Source organism: Rousettus aegyptiacus, unplaced genomic scaffold (assembly GCF_014176215.1).
Source record: "Rousettus aegyptiacus isolate mRouAeg1 unplaced genomic scaffold, mRouAeg1.p scaffold_m13_p_7, whole genome shotgun sequence".
NCBI classification, from domain to species: domain Eukaryota; kingdom Metazoa; phylum Chordata; class Mammalia; order Chiroptera; family Pteropodidae; genus Rousettus; species Rousettus aegyptiacus.
Genome location: NW_023416310.1, coordinates 43,824,250 through 43,839,474, shown reverse-complemented (window position 1 = coordinate 43,839,474; position 15,225 = coordinate 43,824,250). Strand labels below are relative to the sequence as shown.

At 36.8% G+C, this 15,225-nt stretch overlaps 1 pseudogene; it reads left to right on the top strand.

Moving 5' to 3' along the window:
• The first annotated feature begins 8,095 nt into the window (after positions 1-8,095).
• LOC107506922 lies at positions 8,096-8,843 on the top strand (annotated as a pseudogene).
• Positions 8,844-15,225: the final 6,382 nt, after the last annotated feature.

Sequence of the window (15,225 nt, the reverse complement as noted above, 5' to 3'; positions counted from 1 at the left end):
CTTTAAAAAGGAACAAAAAGAAAGAAAGAAAAGAAAAAGGAACTAAGGAACTCAGTGGTAGATGGGTAAATGAAGAATAATTCTAATTTAATTTGAATTACTGAAGCTAGACAGATCCGCATGTTTTCTTTTCTTTACTTATTATTTTACTTTTCATTTTCTTATTTCTTCTTGGTCCAGAAGTGAATGGAAGTTCATGTACATCCGCCTACTGCTTAAGTGAAGGATGCATTTATTTGTCTAAGATTTGGGACTCTTGAGCTGCCCGGATGTGAACTTTAGTGCACCAGGAGAGGGCAATGTAGAACACTGAGTGGAGAGACTACTCCCCTGGGGCAGAAGTCCTGCAGCCCATTTTGGATTATGCATTATGCGTTTTGACCAACAACAGGTCATAGAATCTAAATTATTTGTGCCTAAGATCTCCTAGTCACAAAATGATGATGAAAATGGTTAAAGATTTCTTAAGGAAATACTGTCTATGTGAATATTAGGTTTGTGGGCTACCTATTGTTTAACGGAAAAGAAACTGTGACCTCAGAGAATTTTAGTTAGATCTTCAGAAAGAAGCTCAAATGAAAAGAATGAGGGCGTTTGTGCTGTCTTCTAGATTCCTGTCCTCTAAAAAGATGTTACTCCGTCATTTTATATAATTGTATAAACATAGACTGAACAAATGAAGGAGCAAGTGGATAAATCAGAGTTTGTTGCACATAGTAGAGATTATTTTATGAAACTTTGGTCTCAGCCATACAGAAAGTATAGGTCACTAGGTACAATGTATTTCTTACTGTGGTTCGTGTTAATCACTGCTGGTAAAAGAGTATCACACAGCATTTTAAACAGAATCCTACAACTACAGTTCATCCTTAAACAATACAAGGATTAGGGGTGCTGATCCCTGCAGTCAAAAATCCAGGTATAACTTTTGACTCCTCAGTATCAATCTATAGTGATAAAAAAGGGGTGTTTGCCTAAGATGCCAGTGGGGGGATTGACTGGAAAAGGCCATGAGCGAACTTTCCAAGACATGTTTCACAGCTCGATTGGAATGGTCCCACATTTGCCAAAACTCATCGAATGTGCAGTTACAATGAATGCATTTTATTATATTTAAATTATACCTTGATAAAGTTGATTTTTAAAAAAATCTTCTGACCTAAAGTACTTTGTCCCTCGGGTCCTGGCAAAATGTTTTCAGCTTTAGATACATTTTGTGTACAGTAGGCACATACTGGCTTAAAACCTAAACTTCCTGTTTAGCCGCCTGCGTAGCCTACAAAGCAATGATTATTGTATTAGTTTTCTTGGGTTATCCTAACAAAGTACTGTAAACTGGGTGGCTTAAACAACAGAAATTTGTCTCACACTTCTGGAGGCCAAAAGTCTAAGATCAAGATGTTGTCAGGGTTGGTTCCTTCGGAGTGCTGTGACGGGGCATCTATTCCATGCCTATCCCCTGCCTTCTGGATGTTTGCTGGCAGTTTTTGGTGTTCCTTGGCTTTAGGTGCATCACTCTGATTTCTGCCTTCCTCCTATGTATGTGTCTGTCTCTGTCTCCAATTTTCCCCATTTTATAAGAATACTAGTTCTAATAGATTAGGGATCACCCTAATGATCTCAGCTTGATTATCCGCAAAGACCCCATTATAAAATATTCACAGGTACTGGGGGTTAGGACTTTACACAATTTAACCTATGACAGTTGTTTACAAATTAACGTAGAGATATAGGATTTGCCCTTGTGAATGTGCTTGTCTCAACAAATACTCTTCCTTAAGCCACAGTCTTGGGAATATTCGCCTGTCTTTCCTGCCTGTTATGTTATCTTGATCTAGGCCAAGTTCTACAATGTCAGCAAAATTGAATTGATTCCGTTTAAGACAAACATTTAGACAGAGAAAAGACAAACATATGTACTCAGTGTTCAGCTATACTGTTCATTCATTCACTGATTTACATTAAAGGCTTAAAGTAAATATCACCCATCCAGAAAGGTTGCTTTCTCTAAAAGAGCATGGCTGCAGCTGCAGTCACCTTTACAAAGTCCACTTTTGAGACCGCTGAGCTGTAATAGCCATAAGCCTTACCAATAAACCAATGGAAAAAGTTATTTTTATCAATATAATTTTACTTCCCTTTTCAGAGTGAAAAGTTCCCAAAGACTGACTTTTCCCCATCTATTTATTTTTCAATGGAATACTTTATTTATTGCTAAAAATTTTAAATGAAGGAGCCAAAACATTTTTAATAGACATACTATATCTGCCTTGTTTTTTCCTTGGTATGTATTAATTTTAACATATAAACTATCATGGAATATTTGGGGAACAGAATTAAAAAATCACCCAAATGTCATTACCCTATAGAACTCTCTCTATTTTTTTTTTCTGAAGTTCTATTCATATAACATTTAGATGCACCAATTGGACAGAAAGTAGCCTTTTCCTTCATAGTTTAGATGAACTTCTTCCTCTTGACAATTTTATTAGTATAACATTTGTGCTATATTTTTGTTCATGGTGAGGATATGATTTCAGATTTCTTTTTTAAACTAACCAGTTTACGCATTCCCTAGGCTTTTCTTTGTATAATGGCTAAAAGGGTGAATCTAATTATTAACTAACCAATCAACAGCTAGATGGGATTATGGTAATGTACCAGGCACAGGAAAAGAAATTAGAGAGGAAGAAAGAGGTCACTGTCCTTAAGAACTCAGAATCCAGTCGAGGAGTTTACAGAAGTGCCAGATCTGAGCACAGATCGAATTCCCTACTGTGTCTATTTACACATGATACTTTTATGCCACCTGCTCTGAATTGCAATTAGATGTTTGCAACAATGGCCAAAGACACCGAGGAAAGTGATAGTGAAAAAGAGGAGTCAGGCTGGGGAAGGTACCCCAGTACTAGCTATGTGTTGACTGCCATAGGAGAGATTCAGTGCCACTTGATCTTGTCAAGACTTTTGCTCCTGAGACCAACAGGCACTTGGGGAGAATGTAGTAAAAAGAATACTAAGAAAGTATTAGGATGCCATATATTACTTGATATGAAAGGAACATATGCTAGTGACATAAGACATAAAAACAAATTTCTCCCCCATTTGGAATTAAAGAAACACATATCAAGGATGGTTGCTAATGAAAATAAGTTTCCATTATCTACCCTGTGAAACAAAGCAAAACAAGTAACTTAAACCGCAGAACACCCCTTTTTAACATTAAATACTTTGTTTCTGAATGTGGAGAAGTAATTATGTTGTTGATGAGATTAAGCAAATTTTGGTAATTAGGATTTTCAAACCCATTATCTCTTATATCTAGATATAAATATTTTACTCTAAGGACAGAGACTTCACAGGAGATCTATCAAAGAATGAGGCCCTCTTCATGGATAGCTATTTATGTTCCAGTTAGCAAAAGTCACAGCTTAGAGCAAGTCCTCAAATTACTCAAATGCTTCAAACATTTCCAATCTTGTTATCAGGATAATCATTTCCACATTTTCGTTCAGGAGTGTGTGAGATTTGCCTCTCTAGAGGCTTTCTGCCAAATTCACCCTTTTTGTAGAAACTGTCACATAACCCAACCCTTACTTCTAAATTAGTCTAGTTATTGAACTACAGTCATAAATAGCAGCATACCCATTTTTCCATTTTTATTGGTAACCAAAAGTACTTTCTAATCATGACTTACTTAATCAGGTCAGGTCTGGTATTGTTGTCCTATCTCTGTCGTTAAAAGTAGCCCCACCAAGTCAGCCAAGGAGAGCTTGGGTACAGAATCCCAGCCTTGCTTGAAATTTGGATTCCAAATGCTATTGGAATTGTTTATAATTTGTTATTAGTGATAAATGACAAAGAGGAGTAGGAGTGTCTTTGTAATTCATGGTGGGTCCCTCAGATCTACCTGAGTTTATGCTAATGAGGTGACTCATGGTGGGCCCAAGAAAGTTTCAGAATAGGAGATGGCCATTATAAAAAGGTCAACCATGTGATTAGAGGGTTAGAACTTAGAGCCAAATGATATCAGCCCAACCTCCAGCGAGGGGAGGAGAACTGGAGATTGAGTTCAGTTATGTGGCCAATGATTCAATCATTATGTCTATGTAAGGAATGTAATGTCAACAAAAACTCTGGACTCCTGGAGCTTGGGTGAGTTTCCTTGCTGGTGATAGACTTTGATGTGCTGGGAGGATGACTTGTCCTGAGGACACAGAGGGTTTGTGTTTGAGACCCTCCCAGATCTTGCCCTATGTGTATCCTCATTTGGCTGGTTCCAATTTTGTCTTTTATATTAAAATTGTAATTATAAGTATACCACTTTCCTGAGTTCTTCATTCCTTCTAGCAAATTATTGAACCTGAGGAGGTAGTGGAAACCTCCAAATCTTTAACCAGTTGGTCAGAAGTGCAGCAGCCTGAGAACCCTGGAGCTTGGGCTGGTGTTTGAATTGAGGAGAGTCTTCTGGAAGACTGTATCCTTAGCCTGTGAAATATGACCTAATTCTGGGTAGTTAGTGTCAGAATTGTATTGCAACAAAGAACTTACTTTTTAATTTTTTAACAGAAGTGGAGGAAGAATTTCTTATGTATACATGAGAACACATAGACTGGTCAATTGCCCGATTAGTTTTCTTCTCTAAGTTTTTTGTTTTGTTTTGTTTTGTTTTGTTTTGTTTTGTTTTGTTTTGTTTTTACACAATAGACTTCCAAGTCCATATTAAAGAAAACAGGTTTTTTTTTGTATATTAAAATGTAGCATGATATTATATTAATGGGGTTATTTAATGCAGCCATTGTTTCAACAGGTTTGGGGTTATAACTAGCTAGATTATTTTTAGTTCTCAAATAGAAATGAGATGATTGGGTCTTTTAAACAACCACTTACAGGACTTGGACACTAAAGCTCTAAGAAATGGGAACTCCACAGAACCATTGAGAAAAACAGTACCTGTGGTTGGAGGTTCCTTGGAGACAAAGACACAAGGGTGGTACCAAAATGGATACTTCTACTTGTTTTGGGAACTTCAGAGGAGAAAAGAAGAAGTTTCCATGTCTCTCACCACAGAGACTCTTATAACAGAAGATTCTGCATACAGTAGGTGCCAATAAAGGAGATACCATGAATAAGGTCCTTAAAGGTTGTATGAAGGCCTTATGTGAGCCCATGTGTTTGATTCTGGTTTCTTGACGTAGCCAGTAGGTTCTTTATGTAATTCGCTAAGCTTCAAGGACTGGCGACTGGAGACAGGGAGCTAGAAGTAGTGAGAGGAGTCATGGCTTCTTAATTATGCTTCTCAAATTTCTATTTATGTTTTCTATTTAAATTAGTGCTGTAAGTACTGACACTTCCAACATGGCCCCCCATCTGGACGGTTGGAGAATACAGGGCAAAGTCAAACAGTCTTTTCTGCTGGGAATGTCCCCTCCTGTCCCTTGGAGAATGGTGAGGAATCTTGGGTAGAGAGTGTGATGCTGAGGCCAATACGAGTCAACTATCAAATACGATATGTGAAAAAAAGAGTTCAAGTCCAAATACTTATGAAATGGTAAATACATTATTCGAGGTCAAAGAACCTTACACTATTCCTTCATTCTTTTCTCCTTAAAAGTGATATTTTAACTTAATTATGTAATTATTAATATTTTAAAAGAGCTGATATTGGAAACATTAACTTTGAACTGTATTTTCCTGTTGTTTTATATTAAAAAGAGAATAGTATGATGAATCCCTATGTTCTCATCACGTAGTTGTGTGAATTTCAGTCATGAGATCTGAGCCAACGATGCTCTAGGAAGTAAAGATGAATGGAAAAATGATCACTTAAACAGTAAGGATGAGATTCTTTGTGAAGAAATAAGACACTGACATTTTTTTAAGTGTGTCTGTTTGGTCCAAATAAGAGGCACAGCTACAGCTGAGACTTCAGAGGGCAGTTGTGGAGCTCCTTCAAAAATGGCCTTGCCTTATGAATAAGTATTTTCAAAATTTTCAGGTAGATACTCAGAAGAAGGGTTGCTCTATTCTTAACTTTTTGAGGCATCTCCATACTGTTTTCCATAGTGGCTACACCAATTTATATTCCTACTAGCAGTGTACACAGGTTCCCTTTTTTCCCATATGCTTTCCAACACTTGTTATTTCTTGTCTTATTGATAATAGTCATTTTAACAGGTGTGAAGTGATATCTCATTGTGGTTTTGATATACATTTCCCTTGTAACTAGGGATGCTGAGTATCTTTTAATATATCAGTTGGCTACCTGTATGTCTTCCTTGAAAAAGTGTCTAGGTCCTCTGCCCATTTTTAATTTTAATTTTTTTAAATTAAGTTTATTGGGGTAACATTGGTTAATACAATTATAAATTTTCAGGTGCACATTATCATTTGACACCTGTTTATTCTATTGTGTGTTTAACACCCAAAGTCCAGTTTCCTTCAACTACCATATATTTGATTCCCTTTACCCACTTCACCCTCTCCCTAACCCTATATTTGACTCCCTTTACCCCATGTACCTCCCCCCATTTTCCTCACCCCACTAGTAACCACTAGTCTTTAGTTCTCTGGTAACCACTAGCCTGTAGTCCATGGCCATGAGTCTCTGTTTGTTTGTCCTGCTCATTTGTTGCTTTTAGGTTTATATCCTACATAATAAGTGATATCATGTGATTTTCAACTTTGTCTGTCTGGCTTATTTCACTTAGCATGATTATCTAGAGGTCCATCCATGTTGTTGCAAGTGGCAGTATTTCATCTCTTCTCATGGCTGAGTAATATTCCATTGTATATATGTACCACAGCTTATTTAGCCTATCATCTATCACAGGACACTTCAGTTGCTTTCATGTCCTGGATACTGTGAATAATGCTGCTATGAACATCGATGTACAAATATATTTTCGGGTATGGGTTTTCAAGTCTTTGGGGTAAATACCCTAAGGGGATTGCTGGATCATATGGTAGATCAATTCCTAGTTTTTTGAGGAACCTCCATACTGTTTTCCATAGTGACTGTACCGATTTGCAGTCCCAACAGCAGTGTATGAGGGTTCCTTTTTCTCTGCATCCTCTCCAACATTTGGTACATGTATATAATGGAGTAGTACAAAGCTATAAAAAAGATGAAATGTTGCCATTTGCAACAACCTGGATGAATCTTGTGAATATCATGTTAAGTGAAATAAATCAGATGGAAAAGGACAAGAACTGTATAATTTCACTCATTTGTGAGATATAAAACAAAATGAAAAGAATAAGCAAACAAACTCATAGACACAGACAAAGGTATGGTGGTTACCAGAGGGGAAGGTGGGTGGAGGGAGGATGAAGAGGGTAAATGGGGTCAAATATATGGTGATGGAAGGAGACGAGACTTCAGGTGGTGATTATGCAGCTGTCATATTATATGGAGTATGCAGGTGTCATATCATAAAGTTATACATCTGAAATTTATGTAATGTTATTAAGCAGTGTTACCCTAAAACATTTTTTAAAATGGCCCTGTTCCTTGGTCGTTCTGGAATCAAAGCCACAGACTGCTGGGAAAACTTTTCCAGAGTCTTCTCCCCTAAGAGAAGGGGGGAACCATCAAACATGCTCGGAAATAGAGCTGTAGAATTCCTTCGGCCTCAGAGGATCTGCTCTGGAGTGAAATCCCCAAATAAAATGAATTGCTAAATACTCACTCCTGGAATCAGAAGAAACTCTCCTCTAAGGAGCGTTTCACTGAGACATTAACACAGCAAGGAACAGAGGAAACACATTTCAACCTCTTGGCTTACTCTCTGGGCATACTAGACACATCATAACAGGCCTTGTAAAACACACCTAATTGTCTCTTATTCTTTAATTAACATCTTGTAAAGTTGACAATATGATTACAATTGAATCAAAGCAGAAATGAATTTGTGCTTTTATTGTCAAACATCATAGCTTCTTCACAGGAACTTAAGAGATAGTGTGGGTAGGAAGGCAGCTGCCTACTAGATAAGGACAAAGCAAAAATAGTGCAATCAGGTGCTCCTTTAAATCTTTAAAGAAGAAAATAGCTCTATTTCATGGTGCCTTGGAGGTGGTTGGCTGCTTCAGGATGAAGCTGAACAACTCTTTCCCAGCCACTGGATGCCAGAAGCTCATTGAAGCAGACGATGAACCAAAACTGTGTACCTTTTATGAGAAGCATATGGCCACAGAAGTTACTGCTGAAGCTCTAGGTAAAGAATAAAAGGGTTATGTGATTTGAATCAGTGGTAGAAAGGACAAAAAAGGTTTCCCCATGAAGCAGAGTGTTTTGACCCATGGCCATGTCCACATGCTACTGAGTAAGGGGCATTCCTGGTATAGACTAAGGAGGACTGGAGAAAGAAAGCATAAACCTGTTCGGGGTTGCATTGTGGATGCCAATCTGAGTGTTCTCAACTTGGTTATTGTGAGAAAAGGGGAGAAAGATATTTCTGGTCTCACTGATACTACTGTGCCTCATCGCCTGGAGCCCAACAGAGCTAGCGGAATACGCAAACTTTTCAATCTCTCTCAAGAAGACGATGTCCACCAATATGTTGTGAGAAGCCCCTGAAGAAAGAAGGTAAGAAACCTAGGAACAAAGCACCTGAGATTCAGTGTTTTGTTATTCCACGTGTCCTGTAACATAAATATCGGCATATTGCTCTGGAGAAACAGTGTACTAAGAAAAATAAGGATGAGGCTGCAGAATATGCTTAACTTGGCTAAGAGAATGAAGGAGGCCAAGGGGGAAATGCCAGGAACAGATTGCCAAGAGATGCAGACTTTCCTCTCTGAGAGCTTCTACCTCTAAGTCTGAGTCCAGTCGAAAATGAAATTTTGTAAGATCAGACATGAAAAAAAAAAAGAAAAAAGAAAAGAAAGAAAATGATGCAGTAAATGCAAACGAATCCCATCCAATGGGAAGGACTTTTCATCAGCTTCCCTCCCTTAGTATAAGACTGTCTGAGAATGGAGCACTAAGGAAGAGTGGGTAGTACCAAACACCAGGTGCAATTTTACCTTCTTCTCTTAGACTATCTCATTGAAAACTACCAACCACCTATGAGAAATGTTATTACCATTCCCTTTTACAGATGGGGACCTGAATCGCAGAGAGAGAAAGTAACTTGCAGACGATCACGCTATTAAGTTCTATTAAATTCTGTGCCAGGGTTACAAGTCTGGAATTGTGACTTTATAGCTGTGCTTTGTACCACTACACTACACAGCCTTTTCCCCTGCTAGACTCTTAAAACGGTATTTCTCAACTTGGAATCCAAAGACAAACTTTCACGAACCCTGGAATTCTATGTGAATTAGCATTTTTTTTCTTTTATGTGATTTTTACCTTTTGGCATAACCTGAAAAAATTAACACAAGCATCTTTGAGGGATTGCATTATAACTGGGTATAAAACTGTTTTGAACTTCTATTTGCCTATGTGAATCTGCCTTCTCTGGAGCCATAGCCTTGAGGAGACAGGGATTTGGTTATTCTTACATGCTGCCGAAAGTCATTCTTGTGATATAGTCCTCCATGGATGAAAGAAAATCTCTGAATATAGTTTGTACCCCTTGTTAACATCTCTCTTGGGCCTTTTTACTTTTTTCATTGGCTGTCAATTCTTATTGAATGTTTTATTTCCCAAGTTCTTTATGAATTTACAGTATAGGGAAAGGGAAGCTCGGGGTTCTCTACTTTCTGAACATTAATTATCTGTATTCCTGTAGTTATGAGATTGTATAGATCATTTTATAAAAAAACTGACCACTAACAAAATTAATCTCCCCTCAAACATCTCCATCTTCTTTACTCTAGAGTCGACCACTTCCTTCCCAAAGCCTGAGAGGAAAATGTAGCTTGATTGCAAAGAACAATCACAAGTGTTGCAAGAGATGCTGTATTTTATTTAGTTGAGAAAAATGATGGGGAAATGGAAAGTTATGGCAGAGTTAAACCCCTGATTAAAGAGGAGAAAATCTGCAACGATTAGGACAGGATTGGTGCTTCAAAATAGTAAGATTTGTCTCAAGGGAATAAGAGAGGTCCTTGGGAAGATTGAAACAGCTTTCACATTTTTCTGTAAAAATGAATCTCTTTGTGGTTGTGCTGTTAAATGAAGGGTATCATGCCATCCAATAACTTTGAAATAACTTTTAATTTCGGAATAATGTTAGATTTATAGGTAAGTTGCAACTATAATACAGAGAATTCTTGTTTATCCCTCCTCAGTTTCCTCTAATGTCAATACCTTAAATTACCATTGTACATTTGTCAAAACTAAGAAACTGACATTCGTATGTTACTATTAACTAAACTCCACATTTTATTCAGAGTTCACCAATTTTTTTCTAATCATGTACTTTTTATGTTCCTGGATTCAATTTAAGATACAACACTGCAGTTAGCATCTAACAATTTTGTCAGAAAAATTTTAATAAGAATCTCAACCAATATTTGATCCTGTCCTGATTCATTCTGAGAATTAAGTTTATTGAAATTAGAATCAGAATTTTGTTACTATATGATAAAATAAAATTTTAACCATATTTTTCTTTAAATTTTTAAATGGGAGAACAAACAAAACCATTCTATACACAATTTATTATCAAATTTACTTCCCACTTGTAGAACTTTAAATTTAACCATTCTTTCATCCTAATAACTATGCTTAGATAACTTCAATAGTTATCTGGTTAGAGAGACTTCCTTAAAATATGCAAAAGAACATGCTCTTAGAATCTGTGGATGAAAAGAATAAGTAAGTTTTATGTCTGTATAATCAGTGGAACTGTGTGTAATATGCACCTATTCTTTGAGCTATAAATTAAATAAATGAATAAATAGATAGATAAATAAATAAATAAATAAATAAATAAATAAATAAGGATTTGATGCATTATAGAACCTTTGGATGAATACTCTGACAGAAATGCATTGTCAGTTATTAATTACTTCTATTTGCCTCTCGTTGCATAAATATCTACCTTTAAACGGATATGCAGCATTATAACAGAAAAAGATTTTCATTCATTACTGGAGTAATATATTTCACCAATATCACTTTTATAATGTTATGAAATAAACTCTAGTAGATACATATCTTAAAAATTGGGGGTACAGCACCTTGACATTTTTTGGTTCAATAAATAACTCTTTTAGTGGATTAACACTTTCCAAGAAGCTAAACTCACTCTTCTTCTTCTTTATATATTTTTACTGACATGTGGCAGTTAGCTTCTCATAAAATTGCCTGGCATAAAAAACAACATTTATTTCTCAGATGCCTGAAGGCTTCAACTAAATTGGCCTACCTCTGATCTTGACTGGGTTCATTAATGTATCTAGGGGATGGGCTTTGAGTCAGCTGGTCTACGCAGGGCTTGGCAGGGTGACTGGGTTCAACTCCACGCGACTCTCATCTTACTCCTGGGATAATAAACTAGCTGAGCCTATCCTGACTGTGATGACAGAAGTACAACAGAGCAAGCTCAGATTTTCAAGCTTCCTCTTGCATCACATCCATTGCTATCCCAATGGCCAAAACAAGTCAAATGGCCAAACTCAAAATCAAGAGATGAGAAAATATATTCTGCCTTCTGATAGGAGGACTAGCCATGTCACATGGCAAAAAGCACAGGCACAAAGATAGCTGAAAAATAATCAGTCGATTACCTGCTTGTTTCAACTATTTAGCTCTCTCATAACAGGGGCCTACCTTACAATTCTAAAAATTCAGTAGAGCCTGGCCTTGTAAAGAATACATATGGGAACATTTTCAAAGCTTTAAATTGCAAAATATAGCACCTAATTTCTGTCATAAAATTTAGAAAAAATAATTAGTAGGTTGAGGATCATGAGTTTACAGTTTCTACAGGTTGGGTTCAGAGCAGTTAACTGAATAATGTATGACCATATGATTGAGAGGACTGATCTCTGAGTCCTGGCCCAAGGTGTTTTCTCTTTTCACCTTGAGCATCAGTTCAGAACACTCAGGTTATTCTTGATGTGGGAACAGCAGAGGACGGTTTTGAAATCAGAGCACAGAGCTACATGTAATTCATAGGAAGGATTCACCCTGAGTAATAAATGTATTTATTACCATTATGGCTATAAACACTGATTATAGGCATATAATTATAGGCATATATGTTATTATATGACAAAGTTTCAGGGAATTTGTAAGGATTATGACAGGAATCAATTTCTTAAATAAGCATAGCCTTATCACATTGCTTTTAAAGTGGCTAATTCTAAGAAGGTTTTTAAATCCTGTCTTTATTCCATTTTTTTGATGTAAATCGTTTAGGATAATAAAGTACAATAAGTTAAGATGAGTGCTACTGTCTGAACATTTGTGACACCGCTTTCCCCCCAAATTCACATGTTGAAATCCTACTGCCTGAGGTGATGATATTAGGAGCTGACATCTTTGAGAGCTAATTGGCTTATGAGGGCGGAGTCCTCAGGATGAGATTAGTGGCCTCATAAAAGAGGCTTGAAAGGGCTCCCTCTACCTTCCCCAAGTGAGAATACAAGAACTTAGCAGTCTGCAGTTGGAAGAGGACCCTCACCTGACCACACTGGTACTACTGTAATATTATCATATTTATCTCTGTAATTCAAAAATAATCTGTGATGAGATGATTTAAGGTGGTAAATGTCCTCTTTCCATTTAGCATCTATTGATGAATCGATTATTATTGTGATGGTTATAAAATGGTGATTTTCTTATGCTATCTATTCAGAAGATAGAAAAAAATTCTAGTATTTTACTTTGATATAATCAAGAGTCTGATCTTATTATATTTAGATAGTCTGAATACTAAGATTTAAGAGACTTCCTAAATTCGACATCGAAATTTTTTCTTTGTTTTCATTAACATCAGAATGATCCTTTTTCCTCCTGTTTTAGTGATATTTTATAGTGATGATTATTGTTAATAATAATATTTATTAAATGCTTACTCTGTGCCAGGCACTGTGGTAAGCACTTACAGTGCCTCATTTGGTCCTCACAGTTCCTAAGAAATAGGTACTATTATTGTCTCTGTTTTCCAGGTGTTACAATTGAGGATCAGAGAGGTTAAATATCTTGCCTAGGGTCACAGAGCTAGTTTGCCCTGAAGAACTGCTGTTGCATCACCTATCATTGTTTGTACTGTAAAGTGACCAAGGGGAAGAAACCGATCTGCACTGGGAATGTGATCAGTGCCTTTATCTTCCATTTCCAAGGCCAGTTGTATTGTTGCATATCCACTGTCTTTCACTGCACCCAAGGCTGGAGTATTCACTAGTACTTTGAGGTGAATTCTGCCTCTTGATGTGAAATGAAGTAAAAGGAAGTGTGTGGTAGCACAATGCAGTGGTTTTGAAATGCTATCAAGGGTTTTTTTTTCTTTGACTTTGACTTAAGATTTTGGATAACTTTCCCCCCCCTAGTTTTACTGAGATACAATTGGCATATAACATTATATTAGCTTAAGGTGTACAACATAAGGATTTAATATTTATATTCCAAAATGATTACCACAGTAAATTAAGTTTATGTTCATCACCTCACATAGTTCTAAATTTTTTTCTTGTGATAAGAACTTTTAAGAACTACTCTCTTAGCAACTTTCAAATATACAATACAGTATTGTTAACTATTTTCACCATACTGTACATTATATCCCTAGAATTTATTTCTCTTATAACTTGAAGTTTGTACCTTTTGACCATCCTAACCCTCTTTAGCAGCCACCAATCTATTCTCTGTATCAGAATTCTCTTATTTTCTTCCTGTTTTAGTGATAATATTATGTCTGGTTTTTCTAGATTTCACTGGTTTTCTTTCCCCATTGTTCTTTAGAGGGCTGAGCAACAATTCAAGCATGAAATAGTAAGGTTTATATGTTGAAATCAGGATTATCGGAGGAAAATGTGGTGAAAGAAAAGAATGGGAGAGTAAAGTAGAGTAAAGGGAGGAAAAAGAAGAAGAGATGGTATTCCCAGTGGTAAATTTGAATGTAAACTCCGTAAGGTGAGGGTCTTTTTTATTGCTCTGTCTATAACATGTAGAATAGAGTCTGGCACATAATGGGGACTCAGTATATTTGTTTAACAGATTGTGGGATCATGGTGCTACTGTAGCGTAGATGGCTCAGTGTATGGCAGCTTAGGATGTGCCCCCACTACATTTCCTTCATGAAAGAATTTACCATACAGTTATAGAAGTGCAGTTGGGTGGCAGCCTCCAGCTGGTAGCACCTTTAGGCTCTGCCTCAGCTTTTAAGCAGAAGCCACAATCTTGCCAATGATGTGTGTAGAGGGGGGTATTACTGTCTGACCCTTTTTGCCAAACATGATGTCCTCAAAGGAGCACTCTCTGCTTCAGAATTCACTGTTGGGTTGGCTGAGACCCTGTCAGATGTTCATTACTGTTTGAGGCTTTCTGCTGAATCCTGCTTCCTCCCTCTTTATCTGTCAAAGACCACCACCATAAACCTCTGCATTTCTAATTCCATTTCCATGTTTGCTTCCTGAAGGATCCAAATAACAAAGCTGTGACAATTTGCCTTGAAGCCTCATTCTCACCTTGGCTAGGACAAACTGTCAGGTTCTGATTTGTTCTGGGTGATAATCCAGGCTTCCCAGGTCTCAACAGTCTTCGTGGTAAGGTTATGTACTCAACTCTCAAAGACAGTGCTCACGAAAGTCTGTGGACTGGTGTTAGTCCATGAACTATTTGTCATTACCTGTCTACAACAAGATGAGTGCAGAAATTGAAATAATCATTTAGCAACTTTTATGGGAATTCGGCATTGCTACAACAACCATATTCTGTGAACTGGTTTTCTTGAATAGGGTATGAATTAGTTTAGTTGTTGTTGAACTCACATCGTGAGTCCCATGTTGTGTGATTTGTGCACTAATCATGTACAGTGAGACCACATTGCTGTATGTGATTAGTGCACAAATCACACAACATGGGACTCACCATGTGAATTCAACAATTAGTTTTGCAGTTGTGACCCTAGAAATGTATAAAATTGCTTTGATCAATAGATCACTTAATTTTCAAGATAACTTTAAAGATTATTGTTAGAATTGGCAATTGATGAAGGATTGAAGGTGAATTTTGAAAATATATCATTTATTTCATTTCAGATAAGTTAAAAATTAATATTATTAGCTTGCTGAAATTACTTTAAAAACTCTTCTTCCAAATTT